Here is an 18,974-nt window from a genome sequence, read left to right as displayed (position 1 = left end):
AGATAAACAGAATTAGTGAAAGAAAACTGCCCATTTCACTGCATTCATCCAAAATTCCGCCAGAGAGATTGGAAGCATCCTACTGCCAGAGGAAGAAGGGTTCGAGTGAATTCTATTTAACCTTGAAAAGCCAGGGTGACCCAGTAGCCACATGTATCACAGAGTCAAAGAAAATGGTGTTCTTTCATGTTTTGCCTTTAAGTATCAAGTCAGACATAAAAAACCAAGGAGGTGTTGGGACAAACTGGAAGAGTCAAAGTCCACAATGTCAGCTGGCATAAATCTAGCAGAGAACAAGGTTGGATATGAGCAAAGGCATTGGCCAAGAGGTCAGTAGCCGTAAGTACAACAGATCTGAACCAAAGTCCAGGAGGCAAGTGCAGGTGAAGGAAGAAAAGGGCAAATGAAGTTCCGCATCCAAAAATGTCAAAACAGTGGAGTAGAGCAAAAATTTAGTGAGCCAAAAATAGATGAGCTGCCCTTGCAGGACTAGAGACTCAGCAGTAGCAGCAGGAGGAGGCTGGCATCCTAATAAATGGCTCAGGAGATAAAGGGACAGCTTTCCCCAGGTGGCACTTAGGGACTTTGATTGCTGCTCTCTGCCCAGACACGGTGTTCCCTCCGCCGCGTGGGAAAGCAAATGCCAGCCTGTCGCTTTGCTGGAATGAGGCAGGGGATCCACAGCCTGTGGCTACAGCTGACAATCTCCTCTGGTGACTTTAATGGTCTCTCAGCTCTGCTCTCAGGTTACATGTCAACACTGTGGGCTACAAACTTCCTTGATTAAACTAGAGGTGGGCAGCAAGTCATCATCTTTTGCCGTTTTCCCCTTTCTGTGGAGGCCAGTTCTCAAGGGGAAGCTCCTGCCGGCTGATCAGTTCCAGTTCATCCCTGCCTAATGAGCCTGCTGACTCTTAACTGGGTGGCTCTTTTTCACCTTCGGAAACCATAGAGGAAAACACAGCTCTGGTGACGGGAGAGGAATATTTTAATGGGCAATATGACAATTTGCAAAATAAAAACCGGGAAGCATTACTGAACGCTAAACTGCCAAGGAGCCCAGTAACAGCGGCCACATTATAGCCCAGGAACGTCACCTCTAGCTGTCTGAGCACTTTCTGTCCCCTTTGCACAGAGAAGAATGGGCTCGGGGACAATACACTTATGAGAGAACGGAATGTTTTGAAACACTAGCATATGTTTTCCCTCGTAGGAATACACTGTTTTGGTCCTCAGCATCATGCAGCTCGGAAAAGGAGGACTTGACAATTAGCATGCTGCCTGCACACTCGCTCAGAAAGTCCCAGACGGATACACCCTGGAATTCGTCTTGGTGATGTTATTAAGTCTCACTCAGCTCGAAGTTTGTGATTCCAGGCTCGGGAATGGCCCCAGAGGAGGCTGAAAGAAGCCATCTGGACTCCCAACGTGTCCGTGTCCTCCTGAGTGGTCTGGCCAACCACCGTTGTTGAGGAAATTAGGCAAAAGCCTAAAGGACCAAACCATCTTTCAGAGCCATCACATCGCCCCCAGCTCACTGGCACCCCCCAACTCTGACCCCATTCCTCTCCAGAAGGCTTTCCTGCCCCCAGGCTCACCCCTTCCTAACTTCCACATAGCAACCCAGAGCGATCTTTTTCAAGAACAAATCTAATTATTTTATTGCTCTGTTTAAAACCAAGCAAAGAATAGGCTATACTGGGAAAGTTGTCCAACATAAATAACTAAATGGACAAAGAAAGCTGCACAAAATATATATAAAATGTTGCCATTTTTATTTTAAAGTGAAGTAGGCAGGAGCTAAACTATACCCTGGAAAGTGATTCCTGATCCACTAGACCTTCAGGGCTTAAATAAGATTATGTATTTGAACATAGTAGGAATTGAAACACTGTTTGGATTTGAATTGTAAGCAAGCAGCAAAGAAAAGAGATGCTTTTGGCAGGAATCCTAGCAGTTGAGACAAGGTCCCAGCTTGATAACCCATTAAGATATAAATGACAGCAATGATTTTTATTTCTTAAGCACTTCAAACTTTATAAAGTACGTTCACATATATTCTCTTAATTAAGTATGCTCATCTATTTCTTGAGCTTGGCATTTTCATTTTCATATTGTGACAAGGAAATCTTTAGAAACTTTAAACGTCAGCTTTAGAAAGATAAAGATCATCTGATCAATTCCCCCACAATATCCCAGGCTCTTATCACAGTATATCACACAAACACAGTGCTCAAAATTTTATTTAAATTGGGAAGGAGGGAGAGGAAGAAAGCAAATTTGCCCCCGGGTCTTTTTTTTTTAAGAGATTTAAAAAGATTTTAAATTGATTTGTAGAGAGAGGGGAAGGGAGAGGAAGATGATCCCTCCTGCATACCCCATCGCAGGGGATGGAGTCCACAACCCGGGGCATGTGCCCTGACCAGGAATCAAAACCAGCAACCTTTTGGTGCATGGGACTGTTCCCAACCAACTGAACCACACCAGCCAGGTTGTCCCCAGGTCTTTTTGCTGCAGACAGAACCTCTTTGCATTCAACCCTACCACTGCCAGGAGATAGGCAGGCAGGGGGCAATGAATATGAAACAGAGATCGCAAGGCTGGAAACGAAAACATTCAACCACCTCACCCCCATTTCCTATAGCAGTGAAAGCAGAACTCTCGAGGCCAGAAGCGATGGCATCCATTCTGAGGGCCTCTGCAGGACAGACTCTCCAGTGCCCACAGGACCCTCAGTGCAGCCCAGGAGGTCCCTGGGGCACTGCAATTCCCTGAGCCCCTGCTCCCTCATACCCTTGATGTCTGTTGCATGGAAATATGGTGGAGTGGGGCAGAGGCCTGTCTCCATGTCTCTGCTCTACTCCTCACCGCTTCATGGACTGAGGCAAATCAAGTAACTTCTCTGAGCCTCTGTTTCCTTGTCTGTAAAGCAGGGATGCTAATGATTGCTACACAGCAGGAATATGAAGGAGCAATGGGATATGCAAACAAAGTATAGCATCTGATACATGGCAAGCATTCAATAATTGCTAGTAGTTTCTAATTATGACATGGTAAGATAAACATCAAGGAATGGGCACAGAGAACATGTTAAGCAAAGGTATATGTGTACAAACATGTGTGTGTGTGTCTAAGGAGAGCAGGGAGCCGGGTCCTGAGCAGAAGTGGGCTAGTGTTTGGATAATAGGGCTATTTCAAAGAAGCTCTCTGAAGAACGGAGCTCTTAAACTGTGTTACTGCCCTTTTGGAAAGCCATCAAGACAACTCCCAGACCCAAACCAAAGACTGGAGTCACCCCAGGCATCTCTCCCCTGCCTGGCAGCCTTGCTGACATCCTTTCACACACATGGTTACAATGGGGGACCCTATAAGGAGCATGTATTCTAACTGAAGGCTTGCTCTTTCATCATTCAGCCACCCAAGTACTGATGTTTTGCTACCTGATTATTGTAAAAAATGAGAGTGATGCCAAAACTTGCTGTTCTTTTACATCTCGATCACATTTATTAATCAAGAGTCTCTATTCCAACACAGTACCAAAGCGTTATTCCTTCAAATTGGAGATGTCTCCTTTAGCGATTTTGCTCAGAGTCCATAAACACTGAGCACGTGAAAAGAAATAGCTTTTCTGTTCTCACCCTCATCTCCCACCTGAGACTGCTCACATCCCTGTTGCTAACAGAGCAGCACCAACCACAGGAGCTCAGCTGTGTTTTTCCCACTGGCAGGGTTGCCATGATACTCGAAGTAAGCTACACCCACAGGGCAGAGCCTGGGCAAGGCTGGCTCGCTCTCTAAAAGCATCTAACACAGATCTTTAAAAATGTCATGGAATGGCACAGGAAACAAAGAGGAAGGAAAGATTTTCCAGAACGTTCTGGTGTTTCCCCAATTCCACATCAGCCTTTTCTCAAACATTGAGCTTTTCCCCCAGCAAAATTGCCTGTGCTTTCCGTTTCTTTCCAGAAGAGAGAGCAGAGCAGTTGTAACTCCCCACTAGCCTGTCAAAATTCTAGGTACAGCCTGTGCTGGCCAGTGGAGGCTGTTCATTCCTTATCAGGAATGGCTCACCTTGGATGAAGGGTCAGGTGCCCATTTGCCTATTTTAAGGACACCAAAGACCTTTGAGTGAGAGCACACAGCAGGTACACAGAAAGCCATAGGGTGGTGGGGAGCAGGGAGGAAGGCAGAGTTGGCTGTTAATGTAAAAGGAAACCTGGGTGGCCCGTTCCAGGGGTCTCTACATCAGCTGTCTTCTAGCCAGTCCCCCAGGAATATGCCTGAAAGGCCCACACAAAAGTTTGTTTGCATCCAGCTGGCATGGTTCAGTGGTTGAGCCTGAACTTATGAAGCAGGAGTTCGAGGTTCGAGTCCCTGTCAGGGCACATGCTGGGGTTGTGGGCTTGATCCCCCTTGGGGGACGTGTAGGAGGCAGCTGATGAACGACTACTCTTTCATCATTGATGTTTCTCTCTCCCTCTTCTTTCCTCTCTCTGAAATCAATAAAAAAATATTTTAAAAAATGCTTGTTTGGTTTCACCAACATGTATAGATCATTGTCCTAGTGCTGAGTATGTAAAAGTGAGCACATTGGTCTGGCCCTTGAGGAGCTCAGAAGCTAAGGTTAGAAGGTCTGCCTATATTCCTGCTGCTCACCTGGTTTAGGCTGTTTTCCAAAGGCCCAGAACTGTGCAACACCCAGTGACAAAGAAGTTGCTGGTCTGAATTCTCAGGGAACATGGAATGGAGTGGGCAGGGACCACACAGAAGGGCTACCCAGGCCCGGCAGTACCTACAAGAGGGACCATCTTCTTAAGGCCTAGTTTCTTCGAAGTGGAATGAGCAGGAGAACAGAATTTTCCCTGCTTATTACTTAGATGATGTTAACTCTATTTTCTGTCACAAAGACTATAAAACTCCTATACAAATGTCAGAGACTCAGAGCCTGACTAGTATGCAAAATGAGCCTTAATTCATCCCAATGGAGAGACATCAGCTCCCAGCCTTGTCCCTCAAGCCACTTCTCTGATTGAAAGTACAATTACTCGGCTAAGGAGAATTGTGTTGAGTAATGTACATGCTAGCAGTATAAAAATAAAAATATGCTCAGTTCTCCAAACCTCGACCAAAACCAAATGTAATCATATAATTTTTTCATGTTGATAAATATTTTAATTATGCTACATCCATAAAATGGAATAGTATATAGCTAGTAAAAATCAGATTAAAAAAAAAAAAAAAAGACAGCTGGGTCAATGTGGCTAGGTGGTTGAGCTTCAGCCCATGAACCAAGAGGTCAATGGTTCGATTCTTAGTCAAGGCACATACCCAGGTTGTGGGCTAGATCCCCAGTAGGGGGCATGCAGGAGGCAGCCAATCCATGTTTATCTCTCACATCAATGTTTCCCTCTCTCTCTCCCTTCCCCTCTCTCTAAAATCAATGAAAACATATTTTTTAAAATATGATACTCTGTCATGGCTTGAATTGTGTTCCCCAAAAAGATATGTTGAAATTTTAACCCCCAGTACCTGTGAATATGACCTTATTGGAAATAAGGTCATTGCAGATAAAATTAAGATCAGTCCAATATGACTGGTGTCCTTATAAAAGAGGAAAATGCCCTTGAAGACAGAGACACACAAGGAGAATGCCATGTGATGGCAGAGGCAGAGATTGGCAAAATGCAGCTGCAAGCCAAGGAACATCAGGGATTGAAGGCCACCACCAGATGCTAGGAAGAGGAGAGGAAGGTTCTACCCAGAATCAGAGGGAACATAGCCTTCCCAACACCTTGATTTTGGATTTTTGGCCTAAGAACTGCAAGAGAATAAATTTCTGTTGTTTTAAGCTACCCAGTTTGTGGTACTTTGTTACAGCAGCCTTAAGAAATTTATATACTCAATATATACTGTTAAAAAGAAAAAAATGACACAAATTCTTATTTGGTACCTAGTGAATTAATATTTTTCACCATATGTTTACTGGCCCTCTAAAGCCCTTCTGTAAATGGTCTGTTCACCTACTTCCAGGAAAAGAAATTCTTAAGGTAGAGAATTAGTCAGCACTCAAGCCCAGGGCTCTGGGTGCTCCAGGGATGACTATTTGGCCAGCCCCAAGTCTCTTTGCTCTACTCTGAGTAGGAAACCAATCCTTGAAGGGTTAAAATCTGATCTCCTCCATTGTCTCTTAGTTCCCTTCCAAGGTGTGGTCTGGCCACTGACCTAAGGTTCATCTTTGGCATATAACATATTTATTGCAAAATTATCTCCCTTAAATTACATCCAAAGTTTGAACACATTTCCTGTTCCAGAACTATAGAATTAATACAAGTACAATAGCTTAGGAAAATTAAACATTGCACAAATTGCCCGGTTGGCTCTCACTGTTGTCAGAATCTTGGCTGAGCATTGTTGGAATTTAAGATGGGTCCAACTGGGCAGGATGTGTATTTCTTCCCTGTCCCTTCCCTTCCTCACTCAAGCCCTCCTCAAAACCCAACACTTTGAAGTGGGAGTTCACAGGCACAAAGATCTGCAGACTGGATGTCTTTCTACAGCCCTCCTCCCCATCTACAGCAAACCACATCCTCTTTCCCTCTCCAGAGGAAGTTGGCCACAGGGGCAGGCTGGTGATGATGGGGTAGGGCATGGTCATTCCACTGGAGACATAATACAGCATCAGTTGCTCATGGAGTAGCTTCAAACTATACACCCTCCTCATATGTAGGGACTTCTAAACATAATCTGTAATTGTTACAGTTTTTCACAAGACATCTTTATCTGTTTTAATGTCAAATCAATGACTCTCAAATTAGGAATACTGAAAGCAGTCCAAACATAAACCTTGATTCTATTATAGCCCTTATCACTCTGCGTTGTGTTACATACGTGCATGGATCTCTACACTAGACTATAAGATCTTAAATTCAGAGTCATGGTTTACTTAGACGATGTTAAAAAGCATAAAATCTTAGGTCTTGAAGAGATAAATCTTAGGTTTAGATGCATTTCTAGAAGCTACCACTAGCTATCCAAATTAGGAAAAAGGATGGGCAGGACTCTACCATTGTCCATATTCCTAAGGTTCCAGGAAGCATACAGCAATATTAATTTAACTCAGATTTGATTAAGCAACTCCAGGATATTTAAGTACCCCCAAATTTGTGGTCCTGATGTCCATGTTCTGAGCCATCTGGCAAAAGGTGAGATGGCAGTTACAGCAGCTGAACTAACAGCTCCTCAGTACTGAGTGAATTAGGCTAATAGAATTTCAAAGCATGAAAAGTATCACAATACCCTTTCCTCTCTACTTCTGAAATACAGGCTCCAAGTTCTGGGCCAGAGGACCCTGTCTAGATTGCATTACGGATCCACATTCATTATTTCTGATAAGCCAAGTTAACCGCACTGTTTCTACCTTGTGCAAATCAAACTGCTTCTCAGATTTGCTGCTCCCTGAGAGAAGAAACAATCCCTCAAAGTTCCATTTCTCCTTCTTTTATGGCCTTGGTGGTCATATGGGCGTCGCAGTAGTGACACATAACTCTCTTGTAATGTTTTTGTTGTATCGGGTTTGAGTAGACCTTGGACAGAAGATAACTAATGACACACCCTCCTTCTTCAGTGAGGGGCAAATGAATCAGACACCACACCAGGAAGCAGTGGAAATATGAATCAGGCATCTTATTTAAAGTTGTATCTAACTAGTAAGAAAACTTTGCAGAAGTCCCTCTAGGCATCATCGATTACCTCCTTTTTAAAATGTGTCCCCATTAAACTTTAACATCTTGACTATTCCTCTCACATCTAACTGAATTACTATCTGTTATGAAATTGATTTTATATTTTCACTGTCTGAGTATTTTGGAGGGCGAAGTACTCTATCCAGGTATTTGGACACATAGTGAAAAAAATACCAAGCTTATGCATAAGATTTGTCTCCATGGCAGCCATTTAAAACAGAGGAAGCCTTTGGCACAGATTCCTCTACAAAGGTGAGCAGCTACTTCATACAGGGCCTGCCATGTTGTTACAGAGACATGTTCAGGGCATTTTCATCCAGCTGGCAAAGCTGGAGCCAAGGTAAGCTTAGGAAAAAAACAATGGCACAATACACTGGCCTCTGAAATCTTAATGCAGAATCTGGATGCAGCCATGAAGACCTTACACTGTGAAAAGAGACAATAGATAATAACTCTGAGTTCTCCACTCTGGTGTCTTCAGGTTTGAACACAGTTCATTCATGGTCTTTCCTTTTCTTCAACCACCCCAAAGAGTGGGATAACAGTACTGATCTCTTCCTTTCCAGTCATAGTGTTTTAATGCAGTTACAACGATGTGTGCACATATTCTTCCATATTTGACTACATCATAACAAAGAGATGATAAAAAATACAGGCATGTGCTAAAAGGTCTGGTCAAAGTTATTCAACAGGAGTCTTACACATATAAAGACTCAATTCCAGAGTTTGTTGAATGCTTATACATTATCTTTGACTGTGATGGGGCTCAGAAAAAACAGAAGCAACATGAATCTATGCCTGTGAATGACTCCTTGGTGGCTTGTCTTAAGAATTTCATTGAAAATGCCTGTCTCTTCATATTTGAGACTTTTTGTCACACCCCCCAGTGTATCAGCATTAACATGTCGGCAGATAAATTGAGCATGACTCCGGAAGAAGCTGAAAGGCAGATTGTAAATTTGATTAGAAATGCAAAACTAGATGTCAAGTTTGATTCCAAAGTAGGTTATGTGGTTATGGATAACAATGCAGTTTCACCCTATCAGCAAGTGATTGAAAAGACCAAAAGCCTTTTATTTAGAAGCCAGATGTTGGCCATGAATATTGAGAAGAAACATAATCAGAATAGCAGATGAGAGGCTCCTAACTGGGCAACTCAAGACTCTGGCTTCTACTGAAAAGCTATAAAGAAAAGATGAACAAAAAAACCTATAAAAGATGAAATAATAAAACTATTATATAAAGGATGGCACAGTTTAGAAACAATTAACATATTGAATATATATTTTGGAGAATTTGAATAAAATTAGCTGTGTTAAAAAAAAAAAAGAAGCTATGGAACACAGTCGTTTTCTCCTCCAAGAAGTCAAAGCATTCATTCATCAGAGCATTCGGTTAAACAGTAAAACAGAACTCAGAATGAAACAAAGCCTTAGTCACTTGCTTCCGAAGAGGTAGGGACATTTCAAGCTTTTTGAGCTACCTCATTAATATTATAAAGTAGTATAAATATACAAATGTTGGTACTGATAGTTGTTTATATTTACCATACCAAAAAGGGAAATTGTTCACCTTTAACCCAGAATTTCTTCTGTGGTCCCATTTAAACACTGAACCAGTTACTGTGCCATGTAGCAAATATGCATGCGACCAAACATTCCTGGTGGTAATGTATACAGTGACTTTCGGTCCATACCTCACTCTTCCAGAGGCTTATGCAAATGTCCATGGCCTTAGCAGCCAGTATGAGGCAAGGAATTCACCAAGTTAGAGGAGCTGAGATCTGTAGGTATATTGCCATTTACACAACATTAAACTTGGAAGGAGCAGGAAGGCCAGGTCTGCACTCTTCCTTACAATTATGAAAGGGTATTCATGCTTCACCAGCTACACCCTTCCTTTTTTATTTCTTACTATATTATCAAGGTTCCAATGCAACAAGCCTAGCTATGACCTACCCCAGAAAGCAACTGAACGGGTTTTAGCTTCTTGAGAAACAACCAAAAACTCTTGACTATATTTGAGAGATTTTCTGGCCCTACCCCCAAACATCTTTTACATATCCATATCCATATACTGCTATGCTTAACCAACATATGTATATATTTACTAACTTCTGTCTCAACTAATAACCTTACCCTTGATACTGAAGCCAGAGTATAATGACCTCTCTGTAGTGACCACCACAAAGCATACCTGAAACCTATATTTAAAACCCTCAATCTTAGTGTAACACATAAACAAATATACCCCTGTCCATTCTCACATGATACCAACTGGTTATAAAAGCTTTTCCCTCCAAGATTAGATGTGATACAAGATTAAATCTTTACACATCATATCTCTATTTTCATAAAGAACATAAACCTTCAGAAAGCATAAAACATTACGACCACATAATGTTCATTGAGCATGTGTTAGGAAAAGGAACAAGAAATACTTGAGAAGCTTCAAATCTAATCGGAAGAGGTAGGACATAAACAGAAAAAGAAGAAAAAAAAGATCCCAAAGGTAAAAACTCATAGATTTCTAGAGCTATATGGGTTCTGCTCAGCACACAGGGTACGTGTGCCTGACCTCAGTCCTCCTAGTCTCCTTACCAAACCCGGGGCAGGAACAGCAAACAAGTAACCAGGAGGTGGGACCACATGTAAACTGAAACCCACTCATTCCCCAGGTTTTAGGCTGAGAGACTCTGGTCATGGCAGCAGTCCCTGCAGTGGCTTGTAAACTGACTCCAGCCCCTCTTGGCCATGGTCCAGGAGCCCCTAGAAAACACTACCTTAGACAATTACTCTCAAACAAGAGACCCTTTGTGAGAGCCCAGCAATGTTTCGTTTTCCCACTAGACTTCACTTATAAAACACAAATTCAAAGATAAAATTATTAAGAATTTCATGATAGCAACCCTAGAGCGTCAAACTCTAAGTGTGGGGCCAGCTTTCAAGCACAGAGCCCTGTACAACTGCACTGGTTAAATGCCAGAACAATCAGGCAAGAAAAAGAAATAAAGGACATCCAACTTGGAAAGAAAAAAGTGAAACTGTCTTTGTTTGCAGATGATATGATCTCATATAGAAAAAATCCTAAAAACTCCACACATACACAAAGCTGTTACAATAAATGAATTCAGTAAAGTTACAAAATATAAAAACAAAACACACAAAACTTAGTTATGTTTTTATACACTAACAATAAAATATCTGAAAGAGAAAAAAATCCCATTCACAATAGCATCAAAAATAATGACATATTTAGGAATAAGTTTAACCCAGGACTTTAAAAGACCTATACACTGAACCCTGTAAGTCTTTGATAAAAGAAACTGGAAACAGACACAAACAAATGAAAAAATATCCTATGCTCATAGATTAGAAGAATTAACATTGTTAAAATGTTCATGCTCTCCAAGGTAATCTATCGATTCAATGCAATCACTATCAAGATTCCAATGATATTTTTTACAGATATGGAACCACAGAAGACCCCAAATAACCAAAGCAATCCTGAGAAAGAGGATCAAAGCTTGAGGCATCACACTTCCTGATTTCAAACGATACTACAAAGCTATAGTAATCAAAACAGTATAATACTTGCATAAAAAGAGACACATAGACCAATGCTACAGAATTGAGAGCCTGAGTATAAGTCTTCACAAATACAGTTAAATAATTTTTCACAAGGGAGCCAAGAATACTCAGTGGAGAAAAGACAGTCTCTTCAATAAATAGTGCTGGGAAAATTGGGTATTCAGATAAAAAAAATGAAACTGGAACCCTATCTTACACCACTTACAAAAATTAACTCAAAATGGATTAAAGATTTAAAAATAAGACTTGAAATCACAAATCTCCTAGAAGAAAACTTCCTTGAGGTTGGTTTCAGCAGTGATTTTTTTTTATATGACACCAAAAGGACAAACAACAAGAAGCAAAAGTGAATAAGTGGGACTACACGACACTAAAAAGCTTCTGCATAGCAAAGGAAACAATTAAAATGAAAAGCAACTTATGAAAAGGGAGAATATATTTGCAAATCATATATCTGATAAGGGGTTAATATCCAAAATACATAAAGAGCTCTTACAACTAAATAGCAAAACAAACAATTTGATTAAAAAATGGACAAAGACCTAAGTAGACCATTTTTTTCTGAAGACTTGCAAATGTCTAACATACATGAAAAGATACTTAACATCACTAATTATCAGGGAAATACAAATCAAGACTACAATGAGGTCATCTCACATTTGTCAGAATGGCTGTCAAAAAGAAAAAAAAGAGAGGGATAACAAGAGTTGGTGGTGTGTGGTAGAAAGAGAGCCCTTGTGTGTTCTTGGTAGAAATGTAAATTGACGTACCCACTATGGAAAACAGTATGGAAGTAACTCAAATAATTAAAAATAGTACTACCATATGATCCAGAGATGCAGCGTCTGGAATATATCCAAAGAAAATAAAAACAGGGCCTCAAAGAGATATCTTTCACCTCAATGTTCATTGCAGCATTATTCACAACAGCCAATACTTGGAAACAACCTAAGTGTCCATCAGGAAGTAAATGGATAGATGTGGCATGTATATATACAATGGAATATTACTCAGGCACAAAAAAGGAAGAAAATCCTGCCATTTGTGACAACATAGATGGACCGTGGGGGCATAACGCTAAGTGAAATAAGTCAGACAGACAAAGACAAATACTGTATGATCTCACTTACATGTGGAATCTAAAAAAATCCAACTCATAGAAACAGAGAAAAGAAGAGTGGTTGCCAGGGTCTGGAGAATGGAGGAAATGAATAGATGTTGGTAAAAAGTTACAAACTTTCCATATTAGATGAATAAGTTCTAATTTACAGTATGATGATTCTAGTTAATAATACAGTCATATATACTTGAAAGTTGTTGAGAGTAAATCTTAAATGTTTTCACGAGAAAAAGAAACAGTAATTAGATAACGTAAGGGAGGCGTTAGATAGTACTATGGTGGTAATCATTTTGCAATATATGTGTATCAAATCAACACCGTAAACCTTAAACTTACACAATGTTATACATCAACTATATCTCAGTAAAACTGGGGGGGGGGAACACAGAAAAAACTACTATGCAGATGTACCACTCTGAGATCCTAGGTGAGCTCTTCAAGCTCTGAACATATATTTCCACTCTAACCCTAACCTATTCCTTCTCCATCCCTAAATCATTCTGTTACAAGAAAGGATCTGATTGACTCTTTTACTGGTAACTAAAGAGCCACTTATATATTTCCCTTTTCAAAGAGAAAGTTTTAAGAAAAACCTATTTCAAATGCCAGATATTTTCTTCTAACAATGGATTTACAAGATCGGAAAAGGTCCTATTGCTAGTGGGAGAGAAAGAAATGCAGAAAAGCAAATATATCTGGGTGAAGAGCATGCCCAGTACTCCCTCCAATCACCGGCTCCACCTGAGCAAGGCTAAGTGCTGTGGGCCCCTCATACTCACTGCCCCCCTGTCAATACCAACCTGCAAAGCAAAGATTCTCTGCAAAGGGGGAGGCTGGGCCTCACAATTGGCCAAACAGAATTTCTCAGCAGCAGAGTTTCAGAAAATGTGAAATTGGATCTTGATCATTGGGAACCTGCCATCATCATTAAGCAGAAAAAAGCAGACAGACATCTGTTCTGTCCCGGAACACAGAGAGCATACTAATTACAAGCTACTGTCTGGTACAGAACACTGTAGCCTCAGCTTGGACAGGCTGTCCGCCAGGCGGACAGGGGCCAACCAGGCTGCAGTCATCCCAGAAGCAATGTGGGCCACCACTAAAGTGTCTGGTGGCTCGAGACTCTGCCTCTCACCAGCAAGTGAACGGATTGCATGGCACTGCTTCTCCATCATGGTCCCACCCTCCTCTTCCAGACCTGACTGTCAGGGACAAATCTCTGCTCTGGGCCTGCATGCTGAATCTTGTGCTTTTTATTCCCTAACCCTACCCCACGACTCTCTTCTGTCCTGCTTTTCCCCAGAATTTATCCACCTGTCAAGGCTCATCTCTAAATCCACATCACTCATTCACTAATTTGTTCATTCACCAAAAATGAGTAGTTAATTTGTGCAAAGTGATATTCTAGTCATTTGTAGAATACAAAGTGAATTACGGGTAATTCCTTCCTTCATGGGTGTTTACAAGCCTAACAGGAGGGAGTAAACAGATACCCAAATAATGCTAAACCAAGGCAAAAAAATAAATAAAAAATAAAGCGGCAGGTAAGACAGGTAGGACTAGGTGCTCTAGGGGTTCAAAATAAAGAACAATGAATCATATTCAAGCATATTCAAAAAAGGCTTTATTGAAATGTGGCGGTCATGCTAGGACTTGAAGAATGGGCAGGACTCAGAGACATGCATATATGGGGGGAAGAGACATAGAGAACCACCAGAGTAAATGAAGCAAGGAACTGAAGGTGTGTTTGAAAAACACAGAATATACTCAGTATGATAAGAAATGAACTTTCAAGGGAATCATGAAATATAATTTTACGAGGGCAGGTTGAGGCTTAATCGGAGCATTCCTTCGGAAAACAACCCAGAAATCCACAACCTCTGCTGATCCCTCTTCTCTGTGACTTTCCACAATGCTTGTTTGTATCTCATCCTTTGTGCTCTAAATGACAGACATTCAGTAAATGTGTGTTGAATAATGAATTAAGACATTCACTGGTTGACGTTTCTGTGATTATACCCAGGGAAAATGTGCAATATGTTGTAAATGAAAACTTAGTTGTTTCAAGTGATCGTCTTTGTTTCCTAATGTTTGCAAAACGAATAAATAGAAGCTATGATTTGTGAAAGGCAAGATAATGGTGACAATTTACATCTTAAGGGCATCTTGGGATGTGTAAATTACTCTATCTCGCTAACTCAAGTTACTTCAGATTGAGAGAGAAGCAAAGGCGGATGCGTTAGTGGAATTTGGTCGACCTGTGCTGGCTCCTGGACAGGCAAGTCCACTCCTGTGCCTCCTCATCAGAAACTTTCACAGAGAGGCCAGTGATGGCACAGGTTAGAAGTGGATGTGGTAAAAGAAGAGATGAGGCAAATGGAGAGCGCTTGGAAAACTCAGAAGACGAGACTTCACGATGAAAATTTTCATAGATCCCCACAACATTTAGCTAAATAATAACCTACTCAAAACAATACCTGGCGCATAGTAAGCACTATGTACATGTTAGGTGTTATCATTGTTTTGTGTGTGGAATGGCTGTGCAAATATTACCTACTTTAGGAATAATTTTCATTAAATGCTGCTTACCAGTGGTCTGCAGAAAGTCTCACGAAACAAGGGTCATTGTGCTTACATACTCTCTTGCCCACACCCACACACATTTTCTGAGATATTCACAGGTATCTTTCTGGTGTGTTCTTGTCTTCATGCATGCGTGTGTGTGTGTGTGTGTGTGTGTGTGCGTGTATTTCTTGAATATCATCATTTAATCCATTTTCTTCATTGTTCTTCCATCTTGCCCACTGAGCCTTCGCGATGCTGGGGTCAGGGACGAGGTGAGGAACTGAAAGGGCTCACAGGGGTGAGAAGGTTCTTTCCGTCGGGCAGCTCTTCACCTGCGTCTCCTGAAGGACAGAAACAGGGTGGGGAGAAGCCTCTGCACATCTTAAATGGTGGGGGGTGAGGGGGTGGGAAAAGCAGACATCTGCCTGCCTTCTCCATGTACTAAAAAATATATGTGTCCCGAGCGTGCTATGGCCAGACAGTGTGCTGGGCAAGAGAAGAAAAGGGTGCACAAGGCGGAAAAACAGACAAGGTGCCCGGCCCCGGCCCGCGGGGCTTCTTCGGGGCACAGCCACCAGGCGCCCACCTGGCAGCTCCTTTGCAGGGACGCAGAGGCCCGGGGCGCGCGCTGCCGCCCTGAGGCCCCGCCCACTCGCAGCCCGGGCCCCGCCCACTCGCCGCGCGCCCGCGCAGCGCCGATCCCGCCCCTTCGGCGGCCGCGGCTGCGCGGGGCCCGGCGGCGCGGGCACGCGGGGCACCCAGCTGTCAATCCGGCGCAGGCAGAGCTCGGCGCGGCGGGAGCGGCGGCGGCGGCGATGGGACCCCGGCGAGAGATCTGCGGCTAGCAGGCTGCACTTGCTCCACGGGTCAGGGGACTGAGGGGCAGGTAACGCGCGGGGTGCGGATCTGTGCCGCCGGTCTCTCCGCTTCTCCCTCGCCTCCCTTTCCCTTTCCTTTCTCTTGCCTCACGCACAAATATTCCTATTCCTCCCCCCCATCTCTCTCTCACACACAGATTTCTCACTCGCCTTTATTATATATGTGTGCACAGATCTCTACAAAAACCGTGGTTTTAAAATCCGTGAACACACAAGGATTTCGAACTCCATGCTTAGGCGGTCTGTGGTTCGTTATGTAAGAATTCGGAAGGCATACGGGGAGAACTTAAGAGTTTCTTTCCTGTGAGACGAGAAAAGTTGTATGTTGGGGAACAGTGAATTTTGTGCATTTGGAGTCTGATTTGCTTTCCAGGCTGAACTGCACCCCCACCCCGACTCCTTTGCTCTCCCTACTCCTTTGCCACGTCTAACAATGTTGGAGTATTTTCCTATCATCTCAGGACCTACTTCTGGTGCGATTAGAAAGGGTTGCTGGGTGGGGGTCGGACCAAAGCTGATGACCTCGAAGGAAACGGAGCTGGAGTTAAACAGCTGGTGTGTGTTTATTTGGTTCCTGGCTCAAGAGCAGAAATGTTTTCAGGACCGTGGAGAGCTCCCTGGGCGCCAGGCCAGCCTTTGGTGAAGGGCAAGTGTGGAGTCAACTCCTGCAAAGGAAACGGGTGGAGGGGAGGCAGGCGAGGGATAAAAGAAGGAAGGTTTAAATGAAAACACAGGCACCAATGAGAGAGGGGGTGGGGAGAAGGGGAGAGGAGGGGAGGGGAGAAGAGAGGAGGGGAGAGGAGAGGAGGGGAGAGGAGAGGAGGGGAGAGGGGAGGGGAGAGGGGAGGGGAGGAGAAGGGAGAAGGGAGGAGAGGAGAGGAGAAGAGAGGAGAAAAGAGGAGAAGAGAGAAGAGACAAGAGAAGAGGGAAAAGATAATAGTGGCTTCTTTTAGATTCAGGATACCCACAAAATAAAATTTTGGAGCAAAGAAATGAATCTTGGAGAAGGTTTGGCTGAACCTGCAAAATACCGAACCTGCCAAATACTGAAAACAGTTTGTCAGTTCTCAACTAGGATTTTCACCTTACGTCTTTGAGGTTCTCCTGTAAGTGGGTGGGGAACTGCTCATCAGAAAGAATTCCTAATGACCTCTTGAAAAATATGCCCCCACTTATTATTTTATTTCACATGACTAGAGTAATGCAGGAAACCAATAGGTCTGTTGCTGGCAATGACTTTTTAATTAAATCTTGCATGGGCACCTGGTTTTCTTAGTCAGATAAGAAGTAAAATGACCATGATAGGAAGAAAATGGATATAGGAATGAAAATCAACCTAATCATCCAAAGAGCCTTGATAAATCTAAAATGCATGTAAATATATCAGAAAATGCAATGGCTATAAGATCCATTTATTTTATAATATAATGGAACAGGCACAAAATAGATTAATTCTGGAGTATCTAGGAAACAAGTAATCTTTTTACTTAGAATTTGTAAAATGCAAATGGATCCGCCTAATTGGTATTATTTACTGTGTGGGGTATAATTATATCTGGATTAAAAATAGTGTTTGCATAGTGTGTTATAGTTTACAGAGCCCTTTTCATTTATATTGTCTTATTTACTCTATAAACTCTCACAAGAGCCCATTAAAAAGTTACAAATTATTATACTTTTATTTTAAAAAAGCTATCTCTGCTCTTAAACAAGAAGTTCTTTGTTAAGGTTTTTGTAAAATGATTCTTTATAACTTATAAGAATGGCTTATGAAATTTAGGTTTTTATCTAGATCCCGTTCTTCAGAGATTTTTTCCTAAATAGGATTGAAGAATGTGTGGTTAAAAAGGAAGGCCAAAGAGTAAACAACAACAAGAAAAAGAGGAGACTTCAAGGTAAGACCTAAACCTTGTCACGTGCTGATTTATAAGCACCTTGTGATCTGCATGCAGATAAAGAAGAGATGTAAAGAGAATATGGGTTCTTCTTTTCATTTTGTTTCTGGACTTTATACACCTTTCTTAAAAATACATCTTGAAGGAGTAAAGTAGTAAGATAATTGCCTATCATTACTCCTCTTTTAAAAATTACATGGTCATGGTAGCTTGCATGTCTACTGACTTAGAGGGTTTAAAATGCTCATAATTATAGAGCCACAATCTCTGCCACTATTCCAGGAAAATAAAATACCTCTGAAATGATCTAGAAACACATTTTCAAGTTTTAAGGTCATGCTTACATAATTCCAGAATGCCTGACTTAAAAGTGAAAAAGCTGTTAGCAGGCTTTCATGCCTTCCTGCATCCACTCTGAGCCTTGAGTCTTTTAAGTGAATTGACCTTTTGGTTTGGTGTTGGATAAATGGTCTAAATCAGCTATGTGCCTATACCTTGCAGCACTGGCCCTGTGGGAAAGTGAATCTAATGGGAACCTCACTCTCATATCTCAGAGTGATTTTATGGGGGAGAAAAGCAGTATGAAAATGGAATGATATTTCAAGCAGAATAAATAGAACAGGGCCTGTGCCTGGACGCACAACTGACTCACACACAGAGCCATGGGAAAACACTCATCCTTTTTATGCCTCAATTTTCTGTCAATCTTCTCTCAAGGAGACCATGAAGACAAGTAATATAAAGTCTGTGATATTCTTAGAGTTTCATGAGACATAAATATTTATTTCTGTTTTCATGGCTATAAACATTTTTTAAAGTAAAATAAAAAGTAACTGCATATCTTAGACAAATTCAAATTTCCAACAAATTGATACTGTAGTGTATTGGCACACAGAGAGATCAAAATAACACATGTATGGGTTTGTTTGCCAAATAGAGGAATTGTTCAAGGGGTTCTCAGCATTCGTACTTCCTCCGGCTGCAAATATCTCAGTTTGTTGCAATTATTGCCTTATGAGTATTTCTCCTTTTCATCCAAGGGTGTATTAAGAACAGACTGTGTCCTGTTCATGTTTGTAACCATTATCTCACATAATCTAGCACATACTTAGGACTTTAGAAACACTGAAGGAACAGAGGAATGAAAAACGAAGGACCACTCAGGCCGTCACCCACACCAACCC

General features: G+C 41.9%; 1 pseudogene; it reads left to right on the top strand.

The window, feature by feature from the left end:
• Positions 1 to 265: 265 nt before the first annotated feature.
• LOC107534664 (eukaryotic translation initiation factor 3 subunit E pseudogene) lies at positions 266 to 8,920 on the top strand (annotated as a pseudogene).
• Positions 8,921 to 18,974: the final 10,054 nt, after the last annotated feature.

The sequence above is a fragment of the Miniopterus natalensis genome, chromosome 9, assembly GCF_054644295.1.
Source record: "Miniopterus natalensis isolate mMinNat1 chromosome 9, mMinNat1.hap1, whole genome shotgun sequence".
Taxonomy (NCBI): domain Eukaryota; kingdom Metazoa; phylum Chordata; class Mammalia; order Chiroptera; family Miniopteridae; genus Miniopterus; species Miniopterus natalensis.
The sequence above is the reverse complement of the archived record's forward strand: the minus strand, read 5'-3'. Positions and strand labels throughout refer to the sequence as shown.